Source organism: Sinocyclocheilus rhinocerous, unplaced genomic scaffold, assembly GCF_001515625.1.
Source record: "Sinocyclocheilus rhinocerous isolate Xijiao unplaced genomic scaffold, SAMN03320098_v1.1 scaffold2610, whole genome shotgun sequence".
Classification (NCBI taxonomy): domain Eukaryota; kingdom Metazoa; phylum Chordata; class Actinopteri; order Cypriniformes; family Cyprinidae; genus Sinocyclocheilus; species Sinocyclocheilus rhinocerous.
In genome coordinates, this window is record NW_015645598.1 from 83,274 (window position 1) to 89,107 (window position 5,834).

General features: G+C 36.5%; 1 pseudogene; it reads left to right on the forward strand.

Moving 5' to 3' along the window:
- LOC107706832 (putative malate dehydrogenase 1B) overlaps positions 1-3,518 on the forward strand; it is a 4,221-nt pseudogene extending 703 nt beyond the window's left edge.
- Positions 3,519-5,834: the final 2,316 nt, after the last annotated feature.

The following is a 5,834-nucleotide window of genomic DNA, read 5'->3' on the forward strand; positions in this document are numbered from 1 at the left end:
CCCTCACTTCTGAAATGATGGCTACACCCCTGCTTTTTCTTATTTGTAAGTCGCTTTGGATAAAAGCGTCTGCTAAATGACTAAAAGTAAAAGTAAAAGTAAAGTATTTAGATGTGTGTGGTCTATCATGTCAGAGTCAACATAATTTTAATGCTATAACGTTATCTACGTTTGTCAGGAAAGGCTGATTGTCCTTATTATGCAAAGGCTGAGCTTCTGGCTGATGTGCTGCAAAGAAACCTGCCTGATTTTCACATTCACGAGATCTGTGTGCACCCCAATGACTGGGAGGTAAAGCTGAAAAGTTCATGGAGCTCTTTAATAATTTGCACACAGCTTTATGTTCATTTTATGACTGGTTCATTTCTGTATTTTATTCATACTGAAGCATTGTTTCTGTGTAGAAATGGCTGGGAGCATTCATGCTCTCCTATTGTATTTTATGGAGAGAGCTGATTGATCGTGGAGCGAAAGGCCTACTGCTCGGAGGCTTCAGTGATTTCCTTGAACATGCTCAGGTTTGCATAGGATACTGAAATAAAACAGGAATCTATTTATCTAAAAGTAATCAAGAAAATGTAAGAGCTTACCTCTGCAGAAAATACAGTATGAATTAGGGTTTTTCTCAATCGCATTGGCTTATTTTTTTTAAACTGTTTTAACCGTGCAATTGTCACAGCTGTTTTGTGGGACAACTCTATTGCATGTCTGAAAAAATGTAGTAACCCACCCAGAACATTGAATTCATGCTTCAAAACCTAGTTATTATGTCAGTACATTGGCTAATGCCACCAAAATGAAGTGTTTTTGCCATCATGTGAGCCACACTAGTTATAATGTTTATTTGTTTTGGTACCATGTCAAATAACCCTGGAAATGTTTCTTATATATACACATTTTTAAAAAAAATCAACTTTTTTGTTGACACTGTTTTGTCTAGCGGAGTGCTATTGTGTATTACACTAAACATTAGGGGTTTTAACAGCAGGTAAAAGTTTACTATGAAAAGTCAATATTGTACTACCCAGATTTGTATGTATACAGTACATTTATTTACAAGTATACATGTATGTCAGACAGATTTTGACATTGAATGAATCATGTTGCATGTATCACATGATAAATTATTACCGAATGAAGAGAACAAATAACATACAGTAATTAATGCATATACATACGTATATAAATCTAATAAAACTAGAAAAGCATGCATTTTAACCAGAATCTGTCTACTTGAAGCAATGAAAAAATGGGCATCAAAATAGTATAAAAAAGATTGGGTTTCATTCTGACTCCAAATGTAACCGTCTCATGATTGAGAGACATCAGCTTCCCATTTCAAAGTTCAATTTTCAATAATAAATTCAAATCTTGTGTGAACAAGAAACACATTGCCCAGAGATCAGAGCTTACTGTTTTAAGAAAAGAAAAAAAATCTCATTTGAGAATTGAGAAAAAATGTAATAGTTCTCTCTGGGTGCTGTGCAATGAATATGCTATGCAAAGATGTGCCAGGTTTTGTTCCAGCTCGAAATTAGTGCAATATATTAATTTAAGACAATTTAAAATTAAACGAAGCCCTTTCATTATAGCTCATATTGACCTAAACTGCTACAACTTAAATCAGAAACTGATCAGTGACATTGCCCAGAGACCAACGCAACGTGATTTAATGTAGATATTGCATGTGAAGATTATTACTTTTGTCCTCTCCTGCAGGGTTACTATGGCATCACTTCAGATATGAACTCTGATGTGATGCTAAAAATGTCAGCCGAGAATCGACAAACTAAAGAGCTGTGTATAGAGGAGGAAATCCACCGACACGTGTCTCTCAGACCTCTGCACATCTGGATCAGCAGGTGAACATGTTTTATCAGGACCTTTTGTCTCAATATTTTCTTATTGCTACGATGCATGACAAAAACTTTCTTTTAGTGCTCTGATCCCCATCTGCTACAGCCTCATTCCTCAGTTATTCTCCACGGGGCTGTTTCCAAGTCTCGCCACCTTCAGCCTTCACCTCATGGATGCTGACGGCTCTGAGGAAATGCTACAAGGACTCAAGATGGAAACAGAAGACCTTGGCTTCTGACCATCGGCTACATGAAGTCACTGTCCATTCAGACCAGACACAGGCATTTCAGGAAGCCCACTTCATCATTTTTCTGGATGACCTGCAGCCTGTGTGTGAAAGTAATGATGTGCAGGATGACAAGGACCACATGGTGAGCCAGGTGGCAGAACGTTTTTTTTAGTATCCGTGTAAATATTAGTTCTAATATTCAATTGCAATAAAATTATACATTTGAAATTCAGTTCAGTTTGAAACATTTTGAAATTATTCATAATTATTTATATATATATATATATATATATATAATGTAATCATCATCATTGTATGGGTAAATTATTAAATAATTTATTAAAATACTTTTTAAAATTATTTTAATCAATTATTTATTTATTTGTTTGTTTATTTTCCTGTCTTTTGATGTCTATGCTTCAATTTTCCCTTTTTATTATATTTCCAGACATCACTAATGTGTAGTATGGGGAAACATCAGTGGCAGTTTCCATATTGACCTACAGAGGGCGAAGGTTTTCAGATGTGATGGCACAATTTGGGGACCAGATGGTTTTTCTCAGCAAGTCATGGAAATGATTTACTATTGGTAAATATCATTGTGGTGCATGAATCATTTAAACCATATGGCTCTTTCATGCAATTCCATTTATGAATCATTATAAAGGGTATCAGTAAATAAAAAATCTGACATAACATGGTTAAACTAAATTGGCATCTTCAATTACATCACACATGCATGTTCCAAACATATCATAAATAGTCTAAATACATGTTGTATTTGCTACTCATGTAATTATACATGTTTGTTTATATATATAAGGAAATGGCTGCAGACAGATTTTATGAGTTTAGTGCATAAACACCGTACCACAATTTCATCAAAGACCAACAAAGCCACAGCAATATCTACAACAAATGGAATAATGACCATTTTAAAGGCCTGGAATAATGATGCATCTCCAGAGGACGTCTTCTCATTGGGTGTAATTAGTACAGGCAAGGCTATCTGAATCATTCTCAAACATGAAACAAATATGGCTATATATTGTATATTTTATAGTTAATTTATATGACGCGTGAATGAGCATGACTGACCTTTGTAAATCTGCAGGGCAGTTTGGGATTCCAGCAGGTTTGGTGTTTTCTGTGAGCTTCAGGGACGGCTGCTGGTCAGCGTGCTCGGATGTTACTGTGACAGATGAGTTGAGGCAAAACTTAACGCTTGTGCTGATGAACTTAAAATGGTAAGTACATAAAGTGAAAAAATGTTAAATGACAATGTAACATTATTTTGTCAGAATACAAATTTTTTCAAAACAATCAGAAAACACAGATTGCAATGGTTAACGTTGTTTAATGCATTTATTTGCTTTAGGAGAGAGACATTGCTGCTCGAATACTGAAGATGCATGACTCACTCCTTCAGTAACACAACACATTATTCTAATCAGAACACTTTTTAAAGCTATATCTGGGTTAGTTAGCATCTGAATGCTTCAAATGACAAGTGTGTTGACCTTGGCATATAAAAATGTTCAGCTCAATTCATGAAAGACTGTTAGGCTTCAAAATTTACAGAATGTGGGAATATTGGATGGTAAACACAATTCTTGAAACATATCTTTTGTTCCTCTTTTCTAAGTCATTTTTGTTAAAATAAAAAATCTGCTAAATGCATAAATGTGAACATACATTCTCAGAAAAAAGGTACAAAAGCTGTCACTGGCTGGGGCAGTACATTTTCAAAAGGTACAAGTAAGGTACTAATATGTACCTTTAAAGTTCTTATATCCACTCTTTAGGTATAAATAAGGTACAAATGTGTACCTCTTGAAAAGTTACTGCCCCAGTGACAGCTTTTATACCTTTTTTTCTGAAAGGCACTTCAAGTCAAAAATGTTGAAAACCACTGGATTACATGAATAGATTTTAACTTAATTTTTTGTGTTTTAAGTCTTTACCTGTGCAAACCTTGCCGCTACCCACTGGAAGAAAAAAAAATCGGTAGAAAAGGTACTGGTAATTTTCTAATTTTTAGTTCAGATATTTCCATTAATTGCTACCCACTGGAAGAAAAAAAAAAATCGGTAGAAAAGGTACTGGTAATTTTCTAATTTTTAGTTCAGATATTTCCATTAATACTAAAATACAACATGATACAATGCGTACTTCAAAATAAGGAGATAAAGCTGAAAAGTTCTTCATATTGGATCCTACTTTACAGTCTTGTTTTTGATGCCAGGGCATTGCTGTGCTGTTTCTAAGGTGTTCTGAGAGTTTTAGTGTGTTGCTATGGGGTTGCTAGGGTCACCTAGGTGGTCGCCCAAGTAAAATGGACCCAGAAATTTGAATCTTCTAAATGCAGCTTGAAAGCACCTTCCTTAAAAAGCATCTGGCAAGAACACTTACATGGCATTTTCCATTAATATCATAGACCTCTGTAATGTTTCCATCCTCAAGAGATTTATCCCCTCCACTTATCGAGATTACAGTCACCTCTGACTATAAGCAGTTGCGACCATCTGCCTTAGCTTCTGCTGCCAGCTCACCACAGGCCTTCACACACTGGCTGTCGATATGGTAGCTTACCTCACTAGCTTTCTCTCTCGCTGTTCTCTGAGCAGTCAGCAGATATTTAATGCAAAACATAAGAAATCTGCAGTCTACATCATCCTGTTTCTTCCCCCAGTGTCCACCGATTCTGAACGCCTCTGTAATGTTTCCATCCTCAAGAGATTTATTCCCTCCACTTATCGAGATTACAGTCACCTCTGACTATAAGCAGTGCGACCATCTGCCTTAGCTTCTGCTGCCAGCTCACCACAGCCCTTCACACACTGGCTGTCGATATGGTAGTTTACCTCAGTAGGCCTTCGTCATGCCTGGCTTTCTCTCTCGCTGTTCTCTGAGCAGTCAGCAGATATTTAATGCAAAACATAAGAAATCTGCAGTCTACATCATCCTGTTTCTTCCCCCAGTGTCCACCGATTCTGAACGCGGTAAAGAACCCTTGTTAATTTGCATATTAAATCCCGGTAAAATAGCGTTAATATGATTGCGGTTATCTTTGTAGTTATCATTCTGGCCTTAAAGGAATAGTTCACCCAAAAGTTAAAGTTTGCTGAAAATGTACTCCCCCCTCAGGCCATCCAAGATGTTGAGTTTGTTTATTCATGGGAGCAGATTTGGAGAAAAGAAGCATTTTACATCACTTGCTCACCAATGGATCCTCTGCAGTGAATGGGTGCCGTCAGAATGAGAGTCCAAACAGCTGATAAAAACATCACAATAATCCACACCACTCCAGTCCATCAGTTAATGTCTTGTGAAGTGAAAAGCTGTGTGTTCGTAAGAAAAAAAAGTCCATCAGCTGTTCTAACTTCAAACTGTTTTGGACTTTTGGACTTGATCTGTGCATATTTCTCTCCTGATTCACACAAGAGGGCTTTTTCCACCGGATAAAGCAATATTATGGATAGAGGACTGTATGGAGTTAAAAATGTCTTAATGATGGATTTACTTAAAAACATGCAGCTTTTCACTTCACAAGACACTTGTGAAGTGAAAAGCTGTGTGTTCGTAAGAAAAAAAAGTCCATCAGCTGTTCTAACTTCAAACTGTTTTGGACTTGATCTGTGCATATTTCTCTCCTGATTCACACAAGACGCAGTCCATCAGTTAATGTCTTGTGAAGTGAAAAGCTGTGTGTTCGTAAGAAAAAAAAGTCCATCAGCTGTTCTAACTT